The sequence below is a fragment of the Myiozetetes cayanensis genome, unplaced genomic scaffold, assembly GCF_022539395.1.
Source record: "Myiozetetes cayanensis isolate MyiCay16 unplaced genomic scaffold, myiCay2020 scf12, whole genome shotgun sequence".
In the NCBI taxonomy this organism is placed as follows: Eukaryota; Metazoa; Chordata; class Aves; order Passeriformes; family Tyrannidae; genus Myiozetetes; species Myiozetetes cayanensis.
Window position 1 is genome coordinate 19,442,532 of NW_026086826.1, and position 17,450 is coordinate 19,459,981.

Here is a 17,450-nt window from a genome sequence, read left to right on the forward strand (position 1 = left end):
TAACAATAGCAGTAGTTGCAAGTTGTCTACGTAATCCTTAATAAAATCAATCATGGCAGCTGAGCATGTTCTGGTTTGCTTTCTCTCAATTTCCCAAACTGCAGAAGAAGAAAAACAAATATGTGGCTTCTCTTTTTCAAAAAAAAAAAAGTTCTTTGGTTCTTTGACTAATATGTTTGTATCAAACAATCATGCATTTTATCGTTAATGAAAGTTTCGGGGTAATAATATTTATTGTAAAAAAATGGTTGCTTTTTTTTGATGACTTGAAGGTCACCTAGAGAAATCTCTAGACACCTCAAATGTGATCTGAGGGAATGTTTTGGACCACAAGAAAGCAGACATCTAATGTGATGGTAACTTGTTTGTTCCTTGGGTTCATTATTTAGTGTTTTCTGATATTAACTGTAACATACTCTCCTGAGAGAAATGGCCATCACTTATTCCAGTGGCAGTGGAATTTTCCATTGATGGCAAATGTGACCACAGTATCGTTTTGTATGGAAGACAAACTATGACTATTTGATAAGTGTACTGGAAAGGAAAAACATAAATATGAGCTAATAAAAAAAATGGAAGGAGGGAGAAATGAAAAGCTAAAACATGCAGAATGAGGCTGGTATAATGTGTCAGAGACAGACATCTTCCTCATAATCTTTTTTCTCTCCCTGCTGAAGCTTGTTCACTAGCTAGTCCTGAATAATCATATGCTAGAATTTTGCAAGCTAAGTAAAAAATCCATCAGTAGGATTTTTCTTTAAAATAGGTAATTTACCGTGTGGTTGAAACATAACAATAAAAGAAGAAAATGTAGGAAATAAAGGCATAAAACTCTGAATAAAAGCTTGATCTGGAGTATAATAGATATGCCTAACAAATCCATAAAATTAGGGACTAGCCCCAGATACCAACCTGAATGAGTTCTGAATTCACTGACTTGAACAACAGAGCTCTGATGTGAAGGAAGTGACCCTGTCAACATGATATATACTGGGCTGCAGAGCCTGTACAGTGAGGTGGAATTCAGTGCTGTTCTTCCAAGAGTTGCAGCTCATAACTCACCCCCATGGAAGGCCCATGGCATGATTTTGAAAGCCCCAAGGAGCTGTCTAAATTAGTGCAATCTGTCTCTGCCTACAGGCCAGCAGCACTGCAAGTTCTATGCAGCAATACCTGCAACAGGCCTGGTTCTGAAAAACCTGCCCCATTTTCAAGCTTGTCTCAGGCCTGTCCCTGTGTGCAGGGTTTGGGAGGCACAACAAACAAAAACCTCATCCCAGGGAAACAGTGTTGATGGCTTCAGATACACAGGATAGAACTGCCTGTGCTATTGGATGACACTGATCTGTTGTTACTGCAGAGAAGACTTGAATCTGGATAATCATCTCATCAGATAGAAATACTTAAAACTGTGCAGTGGAAAGATGATGATAGCAGAACGGTTCATGCTCAAGACCAGCAACCATAACAGCACCTGTTGAAGAATCTGTACATGAATGATCTGGTGAGGTCACACATATTAGTACAAACTGCAGCAGAATTAGGTCTCAGGTATCCACAGTAAACTTAGGAAGTGTATAAATCAGGGTGGAACTCGGTGTGGAGATTGTAAAATGCAACTGTATGTAGATTCTGGTAACTGTGAATGATGTTTCGTAGACTTCTGAGTAATCTGGGATCAGATTTTGAAGAACTGGCATGAAATTAGAGCTACTAGCATGGCTGGAAGCCACTGAGTTATGAGAGTCTCTGAATACATGGAAAATAATGATTCAGAACCATATCATGGGTGTAAAATTGTATTAAGAAGTCACTTGGATAATGAAGGATTAAATTGTCAGCTTGTAGACTTGGAAAGCATAATAGTTTCAGTGAAGCCATGTCAATTTACACCACCTAAAAATTGGCTTTAAGGATGTTGAATAGAAGATAATCTATTTAAATAGGTGATTTTTTTCAGTAAGAAAAATATTTAAGAATTGTTTTCTATGCTAGTTATTCTAGAACTTTTACTTCTGGGTAATCCTTTACTATTTGCCTGAATTCCTGCAAACAAACACTTCTGACTTCTGATTGGGAACTTCAGAACTATGATTTAAATACATTATTAGAAAAGTTGCATTAAAAATATAATCACAAAAGCAAAACCCAGGGTATGTCCCTGTGACAGAGACAACTGAGTTCATATTTGACACAGTATTCCTGCAGAAAACAAAGGTACGTTTTATTTGCCGTAGGTCAAATGCTAACGTGAACAATGAAATCTGTATTATTTTTACTGATTAAATATTTCAGCAGTTTTCTTGGAAGCTTCCACTCCTGTATTAGTGCCATTCAAAACAATAATTGAAGGTCAGACGAAACCTAAGGACTGTTAGATCAGTTCACAGCTAACTGAGGTTAGAGACAACTTGGCAAGGAAAGGAAGCAAGGCTTCCAAACTCCCAGGTTCGGTATCAGTCTGTAATATAAACCTGCTTATTCATCTTATTAGCACTCAGTGGAACTGAACTGATTGGCACACACTGTTTTCTGGAAGCAGCAAAGTCTCTAGAGACAGACATTCCCTTTTCCATTGAAGATAAGCTCTTCTCTCTACTGCTTTTCCTCAGAAGTTAAAGCAGATTTTTATGCTTACTTGGCAATCTAAAAATAGCACTGCTGAATATGCTTTTAACTCCTTAAATCTACTTCAAACACTGTTCTTTTTTTTTTTTTTTTTTTTTTAAATCCGTAACATTAACACTGCTGTGGAATCCTATTCTCAAAACTCTGCAACTCTTGGAAGAGAAAGGGATCGCTGTGAGAGACTTTGTCCTAATGACCTGTGAGCTGGAGAATCCACTGGGGCCTTGTTAAGCATCTCTTTCTGAGGCTGCCAAGATGGGCAGCAATATCTGCTGGAAAGAAGGCTTTTTGCAGTGTCATATGGGCAGCATGGGCTTAGAAATTCAGACTTGTAAGCAACTTGCTTACATGGGCTTCAGATGCCCATTATTTGGTATTGAGACGTATTTATTGGAACAAAAATTAAATCCCAAATTTTTGAAAAAATTCTTAATTTTATTTTTTTAAAAGAAATATTTTTTGGGGCAGCAGACAGGTTATTCTATCCCTCAAATTTCAGTTCAAAAGTTCTCTAATTTCTGCTAAGAGCTGTGAGGTTAGGAGAGAAAAATCAATATTTAAAATAAGATATTACTCTGGACTAAGCAATGTATTTGCTTGGATGTATATTTTTTCCTACCTGAGAAAAACTTCTTTTCCCTGGTTTAGGAAGGTAGGTTCTTCAGCACACATAGCATTAAGCACTTGAGTATTCCTATGGACTACAGGATGTTGAGGAATGTATGGGAAAAGCAGCTTTGGCAGAGTTGTTTTAGCTGCTCAGAGAATCAAATTGCAGTTCCTGTGAGCAATTACTAAATATTGCATGAGCCTACCTTGAGGTACTGTAGTTTTGTGCCCTCCCAGTGCTGGAAGAAAATACCCAGATCAAAGATTATCTCAAAGATGATCTCAATTAGTTTAAGACATAAGCCCTAAGTATGATAATTAAGAGAGAAGAAGTGAACATCTGTTATCTTGTGATAATAGCATCGTCAGAAATGAAAGTTACGTGAGGGTATTATAAAAGATATAGTTCCAAAAACACAGAGCTTTTAAAAGACAACCTTTGTAGGAAGAAATGACGAATGGAAAGAGATTGATTAGAACCACCTGCTGTTTACTGTGGAATGTTAGAGGTGATTCTAAGGGGAAAAAAATTATTTACTTATTTCCATAAAATTAAGGATAAAAATTAAATCTGATGTGTCTAGAAAGGAATATAAGAACTGCTGAAAATTATAAAATGAAGCATCTAAAAGCTGCAAAGTATTTAGTACATAGCAGGGTAGGGCAGAATATTAAATAGCTGCAAATATAGAAAAATAAAATATGAGCAAATAGTACCTCTTTTTTATCATTAGTAAGTAGCTTTAGGTATAAATGTTGTCCTCTAGAAAATTTTTTTTTAAAGGAATAAAAATTTTTAAATAAGAGGAAAACTCACTAAAAATTTTTTAGGCACCCTGTGAGCAATGTGTTAATTTTTGAGGTCCTGCAAGGTGATTGAAATCTGATAATTTTTAAACCCCAATACACCCAAGAAACTGCAAAACGTTATACATGACTACACTCTTTGAAACATTCTTTGACAGGGCATGAAACAAAAAGATGAATTCAGTAATTTTAAAGCAGCATTATGTTTTGTAACCTTGTTTAGTATTAGTTGATTTGAGAGTCATAGAATTTAAAAAAAATTACATGAGAAGGCAGAGAATTCTTTGGAGCTGAGCAATGCACAGGAGATCTCAGGCTACATTTTCAAAGCTGCGTAGATGATTTACAGACATTGGCAACATCAATAATTAGGAAAGAGCCAGAGAGAACACGTGAGACAACAATGCTGTCTCTCAGGCCCAGAAGTGATTTAAACCTTTTGGACCTGACATTCGGAGGTGTTTCCTTATGATCTGTGTCTCAAATATAATCCAGGCAACTTCTTACATGGGGGAAATAATACATAAATTGAGTAATTATGGGAAGGTGCAGCATCATAGTGAAGCCATTATTTTGTAACTACAGTGTCTGCCAGTGAGGACAACAGATATTCCAAAAGAGGAGATGCTGAGTGTCTCCTGTGACTGTCTAAAATAAGATGGTAGCTGGATTATTTTCAGACATAACCAATGCTGCCAAATGTCTTTCAGTGACTCTCTGTTACTAGTTTGTCATATTTTTTAATAATTTGAAATTCCTACTTATAGAAATACCACTTTATATGCCACATTATTTTAATTTTTTTTTCAGTGGTTGGGTATGCCCTATATATTTACAAGGCATTCATCTGCTATATGAAAATGCAGTATCATCAGCAAAGTGAAAAATATCGGTCATGAATGCTAAATTTCTTCTTTAAAGCATGAGATATCTAGATTGCACATCAATACCATATCTTTTATTTTTCAAGAATTAGGATAAAAAAGTCTCTGAAGATGATACTCTGAAGATGGTGCTGTGTTACAGGGTTGGCTGGAAAAAAAGAAAAAAACCCATAAAAACCCTTCAAAAATTGCCCTATCTGAAACACATATGCATCACAGTAACCAAAAAAAAAGGGTGCTCACACTTTCAAATGTTATCGCAGATTACTCTGGCTTTGCTAGGAATCTTTTCCTTAGTGGAAACATTTGTTTGTTTATACTTGTTAATACATGGATTCCCTGTGCTGGACTTCCCTACTTCCCTACGACAAAGGTTCTAGTCCCTGGCATTATGGTTTCTCAGAAAAGTTAAGTTTTAAAGCTAAGTTTGAGTATCTGACCATGGGAATACAAGACAGATACTGAATAATGTTAAAAAAGAAGGAATCAGTGGTTAAAATGAAAGGTTAATTATTTAATTTCTGTGTGAAGTTGTATATCTTTCTAAAACCAGACAGACATTGAAAAAACACTGCAGAGTGGCTTGCTGAGCGATAAGGGCAATTCCAAGTTTTTCAGCACTTTTGAAAAAAAATTAATATAATTTGCTAATTACTTGTATGCAAAGTGTCTGAAGGGCGTCAGTGTCAACAGAGAATGTTGTCTCTTTGGTACGTTGTGAAAGTAAGATGTGGCCTTACCCCAAGAGAAGGGAAGAAAAGGAATCACTTTCCTATTTGACAGAACAAAAAATGTGTGGCAAGACAAGGAAATGAACTAGGTGTTTTGGATATGATATTTTAGACAGTGGCACTTTCCCTTCTTAGGAAAGGAGTGTCCTTTGTCAAGCTTAGAACTCTCCATTTTTTCAAGATAAAATGTCAGCCCTCAAAGTCCTGCATATTCTCCCTCTGGGATCACACCTGGATAGAATATCTTCACTGGTGGAAACCCTGCATTTGTGAATTGAATCTTGTTTCTTACTGAATTCTATTTCCTATCACGCTGCTAAGTAGAAATGCAGTTTGATGTGGCAGCTCCCAGTCCTGGCTGTATGCAGTCATTGCAGATGCTGTTATCTTTTTTCTGAAACCTAAGCCATACATTCTAGTGTATGAAACCTTCAGCTGGATTCCCTGCTTTTTATAATACATACCTTGTGGGTATAATAGAGATCATAAAAACTGAAGTTTAAAAAAAAGGAAAAAGGGTGATTTTTGACCTGTCTCCTTCTAGGGAATGACTGAAAGGTTATTCCCTAGGAAACGTTGAGGTAATTTGTTACCTTGTTTTATGAGTGTGCTGTTAAATAGCTGATATCTTTCCAATGAGAGGTGGCTGCAGTGGTGAAGTTAAATCGATTGCTTTGGTGAAATAATCCCGAGAGCTTGGTAATTGATTGCATTTTACTTTCGGTTTGCACGATCTTTTGATGTTCTTTTGGACCAAAAGCAATGCAGAGTTAGAAGGTGGCTTTTATTTATTAATGAGGATTTCTTAGCACCAAATCTATCTGAATGCATAGGAGAAGTTAAGAGAGAGAGAGAAATGCAGACAAATGAAGACTCCCTTTCCTCTCTCTCTCCACCCCTGCCTTTCTCTTTCTCCTCTCTCTTTGGCGATGGCAATTCATTCTCTTGGTCCAGGAAATTGAAAAAATAAAGGAAAGTGAGTGCAGGCTGAAGTAAATAACTAGATAAAGCCAAAACCCCTCCCAGTCATCTCTGTTATAGCTTCTATAAGTGATACTTGGTTTAGGTACAGCCTGACCCTGAGGACAGCACAAGATGGAGAAAAGAACTAATATATTAACATGAAACTTTATTTTAACTTTTGAAATTACGATCCACTACGGAGTGAACAATTTTAAAATCAAGTGCTTTAAGTAGATCTGGCTACAACTTTTTCTGAGGATATCATCTGAGGTGGTGATATTGTCTGATTGCCTTTAAGATGTGTAAATGACTGTGCCAGCTACATAAATGGTCCCAGACAGGAGGTCTGTACCACCAGTGAGCAGATCTACCGTATGTTGATGAGGTGAGCAGCCAAGCAGAAATTTGGAAGACATAAGTTAAAAATAGGTGGATAGTGGTATATAAAGAGAAGGATTTAAAGCTAAAGCAGGGGGAATACGAAGGCACAGAGGAAAGGTGCTAGTATTGCTTGTGGACAAGTGGAGCAGATAATCACTTGTTTCATGTAGGGAATTGATATAGTCACTGAATTATGAGTCTGGTTAATATAGGCCTAGTTTTTTTTTGTTTCATAGTGAAATCACCATGATTTAAACATCTTTCTCCTTGAGGTTCCAGTCCAAAAATATGGAAAAATCACTGTGCAAGAACAAGATTATTGCTACATATGTGATGCCTTTGATATTGTCCAATAGACAAAGATGAACAAAAGATCTCCAGACTTTAAAATTATGAACAGTTGCAGCTTGAGCCAATTCTTTCCTTTTACACCAAAACTAAGTTGCTTGGAATTGCTGTAGCTAAAACTGTAGTGGACTCATGATCTATTTATTCATTAAAGTAGAACAATCTTATAAGCAGGTTGTACCTGTGCTTATGAAGAAGGAAAGCTGGATTTCATGCTGGGTTCTCTCTTTAGCTTGTCTACATTAAGGTGTGCTCTTGAGGTGACAGAATAAAGTATCACTTTCTTGGCCTGTTGGGAGTACATTGACCTGAGTGTTGGAAAAGAATTTGATGTGGTTTAAATTTTTACCTGCAAAACAGGCAGCCTATCCAACCAGTTACAAACCCTGTCAGCTTAAAAAGTTAAGTGGAATGAATGCCTTAGTGGAAACCCTGCTGGGACAGGGAAAATAAGATAGAATTTCTTGTTACAGTTTGGAGTCTTGAGGGTGACATTTTGAGGAGGAAAGTCTTATATGGAGAAAAGTATGTTGAAGTGATAATACTTATCCCTAAAGGAATCCTATTGTGTAAAATGACAATATTATTTTTAAAATGCACATGACAGCCGATGTGGGTAACTTTTATTAAATACTTTATCTAAGCACAGACTTTTGCTGTGATAAAGTAAATGTGTTTGATTCCTGTTAAGGTGACTTGAAAGGAAAAAAGGGTAAGGCTCCCTTCTTTGCTTCCATTTAGCACGTACAATTCAGTGAAGAGCCCAAAATTATAATGTGGCTTTAAGGATTGCCACTCTTTTTGCATTAGCATTTCAATATTTGGGTTTATTTCTATATTTAGGCATTTTACCATATTTAATATTTTTAATAAGACCCTATAATCTCTTTTCTTGGATGATTCTTGGGGAATTTCAGTACTTGCAGTAAGAGGTCACCAATGACAGAACTATTGCTGGAAAGGACTTCTGGGAACTGTCAGCTCCAGGTCCCTGCTTGAGGTGCTACTGTTACTAGAACCTGGTCCAGCCAGCCCTGGCCTTGTTTTGGCTGAGTCTTGAATACCTCCAGGGTGTTCTTGCTGAACAAGCTGTCTCTGTGCAGCATTACCTTCCTTGAGAAAAGGTTTTTATCTGATGCCTATGTTGTGGTTGTTAAGCCTCTTGCAGCTTACATCTAAGTTCTGTTGTCCTGTTATCAACAGCTGACAAAATCTTCTGTGGTTTGTTTTTTGGGGAGGGTTATGTTTTGTTTGTTTGTTTTGTGTTTTTTTTTTTTTTAATTGAATCTTGCAGTATAATCAGGGAAGAAAAAATTAGTTACTTCTAAGAATTCTGTTCTTTCATATAGACCACAAACTTTTTTTTGTAAATATGCAGAAAACCTGAAATGAACAGATTTTCAGGCTCCTTTGTAAATGGAGAACAAACTTTACTTTCCTTACATGAAATAGTGAAAACTTATCTTTTGGACTTTCAAGTAATAAGTGCAATAACTGGTTGTCAAAAATAACTTAAATTTTGTCTGAATATCTAGTTATCATTTTATGGTAAGATAGGTGAAAACAGTAACACAGAAATCCCAATGTTTTGGATAATGTAGTACCAATGAGCTCTTTAAAATCTTTATACACCTTCAAAGTGCAGTACCTTCCCTAATCCTGACTGCATCTCGTGGGTACAGGATTCTTATGGGAAATAATTACCAGTGGCCTGAGACCTAAGGAGGCCTCCTCAGCCTGTGCTCTTTCCCAAGACTTCTGTATCCTGGCCATCTGAACATGTAATTTAAGAAAAAACAATGTTTTTTGCAGTTTCTCAATCATTTTATATCCATGAAGAAAAATTAGGAGAAACTTCTAGTCAAGACACTTTTCTTAACACAATCTGGGAACAAATTTGGCTTCAACAAGTGGTGGCAAATCACTTGTGTGCTTGTTCTGCAGTTAAGTTACAGAGTCTGTGTCCAGAAGTTTCTGCCTCTGGTTTACATTTTTGTTGAAACTGAGACCCCCTATGACCTAAGACCCGCTATGATCTGAGATCTCCTGTGACCTTTCCACACAGAGAACAAAATGGATGTTAATCTGTAACTTATGTCAACTCTGTGTCCTCCAGGAGACACTTTAAACAGCTGATTTCACCTCATTATGAATACTCTAGTCTTCCTTTAAGAGATGAAGATGCTACTCATGCAAGCAGCTTGGAAATCTGCAGTTCTTTAGAACAAAGAGAATTTTGAGAACAAGTACATTGCAAGGTGGCTGCCTGTATCTTATTTTCTGTTGTTATTGGAGAGTTCTTATTTATCATAACAAATAAATTCTATTTGACTGTTGAAAGAGAATGAGAAATAGAGGTCTGGATAATATATCGATCCAGTCTGTCAAGCTGAGGGTTGATTTGAAGGTCAGTTTTGTTCTTTTTCCACGTATCCATAACATGATGACTATAATGATATATGTGTAATCTAATTTGGAAGAACACAAAGGGTTTTTCAGATTTCTGATTATAATCCTGTTTGAAGCTTTAAAATAGATTTTTAAATTGAAACATTTTTATACATTAGTGTCCTTGTACCATTAGTCATCAGTCAGCCACTTTTTTGCCTGAAGAGTAAATACTGACAGAATCAGAGCAAGCTGTCCTGTATGAACTTGTTCCTGATTTGGTAAAATTTCAAGGGTAATGGGATGTCAGGATGATGCTTTTCTTCTCTCTGAGGAGAGCAGAATAGGCCAAGATACTTAAGAGGTGTAGCTCCAGTGGCAATACTGGGGTTTGCTGTTGGTAACATACATTGGTCAGGGAATTTAACAAGGCAGGTACATACAGATATATACAGAAAAAACCAGATTAGTTCAACAGTTAGCAGTTTAGCAGATGAGATTTGATTCATGTAGTCGCAGTGTGGGCTTAAAACAGCAAATACAAATACTTGGGAATTTATTCCTGAAAAAGTGTTGTGGAGGGGCAGGCGAGGAAGAGAGTTGAGAAGCTCTTCAAAGGCGCAGCTAGTTCTAAAGCTGGTCTTATCAAAAAGGTTAGGAAAGAGATCTGTGAGCATCAGAGACAGAGCTTATAAGAGCTTAGTTACCACATATGGACATAGGTCATCTACTGGACAGATGTGCTGCTTAGTCACAAAATTCGCTTGTGGTGGTTGTAGCTGGGGTCAGCCTCTCTTGCTGGTTGGGAAATTGTTGTGATTTGACCCAGACTGAGGCAGTCTGAGTGTGGATAGCACCAACCTTGTTACTCTCAGCTCTGTATCCACGATCCTCTCATCATGTCCATGTACAGGTACGTGACTGCTGTGCCAGTGAGAGGTGAGTAATTCCTCCTGGCCTACCTGTTTGCACCAAGTTCACCTTGAGCATCTTCTGAACTCCCCTATGGCTAATGCAGAGGGAGAATAAGGCATACAGAGAAGAGTGTGTATAGGCAGCTTAATGAAGCTGTCTCTTATCCTGCAGACATTTTTATTCTTAATTTCAGCAAAAGTGAAAATTACAAGTGTTTCTAAAACACAACTACATCCGACCTGACCTCAGCAGGTCCTCTGCTGCTGCACAGTGACAAACTACTTTGCTTCCAAAAGAGCAGTAACCTGATTATCTATGCACAGACCCCATGAATTCATTTTATAAGAGAGCTGAGGAGCAAACCTGAGATGCTGATAAAAGTTGATTCTTTAGTGAAGTGAGGAATACATCAGGCAAATTAATATCCTTCCTTGAGTATGCATTTAAAAATTTCCTAAGCTCAGTACTGTAAAAGGCAAAACTATCCCCTCCCATTCATACTCTTAGGCCTCATTGGTTACATGTCTTCTATTACCAGAGGCCAAGGACTGTTATGTCAGAAGCAGCACTGGAAATGTTGAGCGTAAGTACTGGAGACAAATTTAACATACGGACTTTGGGAAGCTGTATGGGATTAATCTAGTCTAGGATCCTGAATCCTCAGTGATCAGCACAAGCTGATTCAGAGGATGAAACCAGAGGCAGGCACTTGTCTGAGACAGTGTCTTCAAGGAAAGTTTTTCTTTTTAGGCACAGTAGCTGGAGATTGCAGCAGTGCTTCAGATGGCGTTTAAAGACTCTGTTGCCTCTTTCCAAGAACTGAATATCTTGAGCTTCTGCTAGATATATTTAGAAGTGATTCAGATCAGATCTTTAAGGAGGAAAGGTAGCAAGGGTTTGTAAATATGATCAAATTCTACAATAGTAGCTGAACACCAGTGTTAGCTTTAATGAGAAAAACAGAAAGGTGTTAAAATGAGCTAGAAAGCTTTTAGGCCTGTTAGTCTCTCTGCCAAATGAGCAGCTTCAATACACAAGCTTTTTGGGTGCTCATGCAGTTAACTCAGTTTGTTTTATATTGCTTGTCTTGTCAGTGAAAGTTAAGAATTTCATTGAAATACGACTTCAGTGAAAATATCTGCTATTTGCTGATTGCTTAACAATTCTGATTTCTTCTGATTTTCAATCCCATTACAGAATTACAAATGAAGAAGGACTCCCATACAGCTGCTTCCAAAATTGTTTGTCTGCAGTGGTACATTTGTTTTCCATCTGAGTGTTTGCTTAAATTGCATTTCATCCCTCATTTATATTTCTCATCTACATGATGACATCGTGCACGCTGATGCAGTTTCTCTTGCTACCATCCACACGACTCTTTCTGACTCCATTTGACACTGTATTAAGGTAGACCACGTTCTTGTTAACAGTAATAAGCACCAAAGTGGCTGAGTGCTGCTTTGAGTGAAGACACACGAAGGGAGGGAAATGTAATGACTGTCCACACTGTGAAGTGAAAAGGCTGTCTTAATGGACTAAAATCAACTTATGAGGATAAAATGACTTGACTAACATATAGTTGAGATTAACTTGTCTGATTCAGCCAACAGCTTGCTTAAAGTATCATATTATTACCATATCACTAAGATCTACATCGTAAAGGGTTCCCTGAGTCTGATAGCTCTGGTAGCACTCATGCCTGTAAAACCTAATTTTACTCCTGGGTAGGTACTTAGTCTAATTTATTTCACTACCTTATGCTTATTGCAGAGAATATAGTTGGACATAACATTTGTTCTCAAAGTATTTTGAAATGAAAAAAATCCTCTAAGCTACCAGAATGTCCTCACAAGGAGAGTGGCCAGTTTGGAGAATTGTTTTAACAAAACTGGGTCTGAAATCACACCAAGATTTTCTCTATCCTAATATTTATGGATTGCATAACTTACAGTGTCAGCTGCTGGATGGCACAATATACTTGCAGTCACAACAAACGTTCATACAAACACTATATATTAATCACGAAGGAATAAATCGTGATAATGATTTTATTATGGTTAATGGAGCCACAGAGCTCAACATGGAGGTACAGTGTGTCTGCAAAGAGAGTTTTGGGTTTTTTAACTTAGTAAGACAGTTAAGTTGGAAGGAATACTAGTAGGAAATAAACTTTAATACTTGAGATATGATTGAAATAAAAATATTTTAAATCTAATGTAGGATTAAAACAACAGATGGGTGTTCTCCAGTCTTTATTTTGTACTTCTTTTGCTAACATACAAAAATGTCACTGTCTTTATATTTCCAAAGATATTTTTCTGATTGTATTACTACTTCATTGTGTCTTCTAGCAAGTAACATCACTGGCAGCCAATGTGTGTATGTATATGAACAATTTTTTTCCAATATTTTTACTTAAAAGTTTTGATAGGGTGAAGCATAAATGTAGCAAGCTTCTCTGTTCTGTATGCCAAGAACTTCCTTTCTGAGGAAAGTTGGAACACTCATTTTCCAAGAATTCTGTGGAGAGACAGAACTTTTTTCATGACTCGAATTTTTTGAGAGTGAATTGGATGCAGCCAAGGAGCAGACTTTCAAAAAAAGCCTGATCTCTTAGCAAACATAGGAGATACTGGAAACTTTGTGTATCCTCGAGGATGGGCAAATAAGTCGAGACAACAAATCTATATTGACTGCATTGACTGTACTTGCAATGCATTTTACACGACTTCTTGTACTGTGTATAAAGTACAAATATTAGAAGTGCTGAGACCCTTGTAACCAGGACTGGAACTTGTAGAATTGCTGTGGCAGTGAGGCCCAGTGCAGTGGATGTTCTGAAGCAGCTCGTGTGTGGAATGTTTTATGCAAAGGTAAAACACATGATTAAGAGAGAAGTGCAGTAACAGGTCAGCAAAACTGAACAAAGAACTCTTGCCTGGTCTGAAAATAAAGACATTGAATAAGAAGCAGTAGTACATTTGAGAAGTAACAGAGATGAACATGCATGGGGCAACAGACCCTGGAAATATTAAGACATAGGAATGGCAGATAATAGGAAATAGGCTCATGTATTCAATGCATTTTTTGATTCTTCATGTGGGCTAATTATGAGAGATTGTTTATTCATTTTATTTAACAGGGAAAAAGCTGACCAGAAGTGGAAAGAACCATTTTGGTTGGTTGGTTGTTTTGATACAGTATCAGCATGCAGGTGATAACAAGGGGGTAAGAAACAGGCAAGACTGGCTTTGTATGACTTGCTCTAGACAAGCCAAGCCAGTCATCAGTGCAGCTGTTCCTGTGGATAGTCAAAACAATGGCTGCTACATCTGGAGTGTGCTGAGCTTTTGATATTGTCCACTGGGACTTTCTCATGGAAACTTGAACTCCAGGAAGGTGCCACAACATTACATTCAGAGTCTTATCGATAAAGTAATTTCCACACTACTGCAAACTTTGCTAAATATTCCCCTGTTCCTGACTCCAAGCAATCAGGCTGCTTTACTCAGAGAATAAATATCAGAGGATGTAACTATGAATGCTGCTTTGTTGTTACCGATTTGGAGTGATTTTTCTTCCCTACTACCACAGTCTTTGAAAATTTATTCTCCTTAGTCTACTTTCAAATCCTGAAATAAAAGGGGCAAAAGGAGAGGCTGCCAGCTGATTCTCCTGTGGTGCACAGTATTCTTTGGTGTGCTGAACATGTCTGAAAAGCTGACCTACTATTTTAGAACTTACTTTTTTTAGTAGACTTTCCTCTCCAAAATCTTATGTCAATGATGACAAAGCAACAGAGTAAATAAGTAGGTACTTGACGAGCCAGAAAGTTCAGCTACTGACCTGTCTGCTAGGGATGATTTTACATTTCCCAGCATGCATCCATTTTGAAAGTTATTGAGTGGAATTTGGACTTCTAGGCCACTGCAGAATAATCACTGAACAGTTATTTGCTGAAGACAATCACTATTATTAAGGCCCTTACTCCACATCCTTTGAAGACACTGAAGGATTGGTATTGATTTTTGAGTAGCATTTGTAAGGGGCCTGTGCACTTTAGAGCAACTGGACCACATCATTAGACTATCTGAGGGATTTTCCATCAAATATATTTCTAAAGGTAATGCTAATAGAAGAACTTTTAACCTCTGAATCAGAAGATGGATGTATAAGATGGATGTAGTATATAAGTATATATAAGTATATGTAAGATCAGTATTTTAAAGGAGAGAGCTTCAAGAAAACAGCTGCTAAAAGGCCATTTGAGGTTATGGATCACAAGCTGATCCTTGATTTATGAAAGCAGCACAGTAACAGTTTTCTAATTAATTGATCTGATTGTTCTCAAGAGTGTTGGAGTGTTAATATTCACAGGAGTCAATGATTAGGAAAACCCGTTTCTTGGCATCAAAACAAAGTGGACCCTCAGAAAAGAAGAATGTAACAGCTGCTTGGCCACACTCATTGCACCTGTGGCAGCTGTGGCCACCCGAGTCCCCTGCCAGGGGACTGACTCTCCCAACCTTCTCCTCTGGCATGGTCCCTCTCCTGTCCTGGCAGTGTTTCAAACATCCCCAGCACTGCTCTGAGGCCCCTGGCTCTGATACCCACGGGCCCTGGGGCTGCAGGCAGGGTGGGGACCCAGCTCATGATGCGGCTGCAGCTGGGGCTGTGCGGGTGCCCCTCGCTCACCACGGCTCTGCACTGGCTGTTGGTGAACACGGCTGGATGTGCTGCAGAAACCCTGGGGTTTGCCAAGAGAATTTTGGGGTCAGGTCAGATTGAGCTAACTGAGATTTAGGTGAGATTACAGTAAATTCCACCTCTGGTTAGTTGAGCAGCAACAGCCCCTCAGCCAGAGCTGACACAATTTTTTAAAAGGATCAGATTTCCACACCCAAGTTACAAATAATACTTTAACAGGTTAACTTGGAAACAATGGTATCTATATCTGCCAAGCAAGGACTAAAGTTTATTTTCTGCAAGAAGCTAGAATTAAAATTTCTCTTTAAAAAAATTCTCTTTTTAGAAAATTATGCACTTCAGCTTTGTCTTTTGCCTTTGATTAGTTTTAATCTCAGGTTCTCATGTAAACTAATTTACGGTTTCTATAGATAGAACACAAACAAGAATGCTATTTTTTTTTTAAAGAAAATACATATTCCTAGGGTTTTACACTCAAAATCAAGGAAAAACATAAGGGAATTAGTCTTCAGTTTTAGGACTTTCTTACTGCAGCCTAGTAGTTATCTTAACCACCATGTTAGCTAGTAAGTTTACCCAAATACCAATCTGGTGTTATTATAATTGCAACTGACAAAATGCTTGTGAATAACTTCTCCAAATTTGTGAAATTTATTACCAAGTGAGAAATGTGAACTTGAGAAAGCCAAGTTTATCTTTATTATACTGGATATGCCCTTCCAAAGGACACAGAGTTTTCCCAGAAGTTTGGCTTTAAGAAATCAAAAAGCTTTCGAAAATATTTACTTAAAACACAAAACTTGCATGTGTTTTCCATGTAAATAAAGGATAATGGAGTGCAGAAGAAGCTTATTTAAACTATGCATACAAATATGCATGAGTGCCGATAGGATTCAATTTTCCTGCCTTAATTTGAATTAACTGATGGGTCTTTTGACACAAGCTGTACTAATTGTTGCTTATTTGGGTGCAGTATATCAGTGAACATGGCAATCAAAAGCTCATCCAGATGTTCATATTTTCTTTGATTGCCCACAGCCTTAGGTTTGAAGAAAAGTCAATCAGTAAAATTATTCTTCTCAGCATCTGTCAAGGTACTGATGCCATTACCATAGCAGCAGTCAGAAAAGCAGAATGGCTCTGATTCCCCTTTCACTTACCCTGGTACCAGCCTTCAGGAGCTTTCTGCACTCTTGGTTTGGTACCAGCACAAATCCTGGAAATTTTGTGAAATTAGATCACAGTAAAGAATGAATGTATTTTTGTCTTCATATGAATTTATATTCACGTGATTAACTTCTATAAAAGTATATTTTGTATGTTTTATACTGCTATATGTTTACAATTAAGTCATTGACTGATGGGATATTTTTTCCAAACATCATATAAAAGCTTTTAAGAAGTTGAAAAATGAAATGTAGTGCACCCCTGTGCAGGAAACCTGAGCCTACTGAAACAGGTTCTTTGGATTTGCCTTAAAACTTTTGGACTCCTGTAAGATGCATCAAGTTTTATATTTACTACACAAACTATTTTTTTCAATTCTATTGTGTTTTCCTGAAAGCATACAGATAGAATTCATTTGTGTGTATTTTTTTTTTCCAGATATTATGAAAGCATCTGACACAAAGAGTTTGCATCGATTTTCTTGTGAGACAGAATACAGCTCATAACTCTTACCCTTTCTCTCCTTTTATCCCCAGGTGTCTGAAATGTGTCCATGCATTTCCTGCATAACTGGATCCTACCTCATTAAGGGTAAGACCTTTTTTTGCAATCCCAGTATGAACAGCGGTTACCAAGGGGGAGTGCGTGGTTTGCACCTGTGTTAACTTAAGAATTACCTGGAATAACAGTCTGGAGTTCTCCTCTTCTCAGGAATGTTTTCCCTTACAGTCCTCACCTGGCTGCCTGGCAGCTGAATACTGTGAGCAAAAATTATAATGGCATTTTTTCTGATACCCTCAGCCTAAGGCAATTCACAGCCAAGGAGAACTGAGGGGGAGAGAGCCCAGCCTAGACCAGAGCTGATAATTTGCTGCTTGTCTGTGTGTAGGATCAGTGCAGGTCTCTTAATTTGTTGTACATG

General features: G+C 37.6%; 1 long non-coding RNA gene across 5 annotated transcripts in view; it reads left to right on the plus strand.

The window, feature by feature from the left end:
- The window catches only part of LOC126635419 (uncharacterized), a 154,123-nt gene that overhangs the window by 126,386 nt on the left and 10,287 nt on the right, over window positions 1–17,450 (plus strand). For all 5 annotated transcript variants that reach the window (XR_007627706.1, XR_007627705.1, XR_007627707.1 and 2 more), the window contains one exon: window positions 17,065–17,119. This is a non-coding gene — a long non-coding RNA (uncharacterized LOC126635419). The remainder of the gene's footprint in view (window positions 1–17,064; window positions 17,120–17,450) is intronic.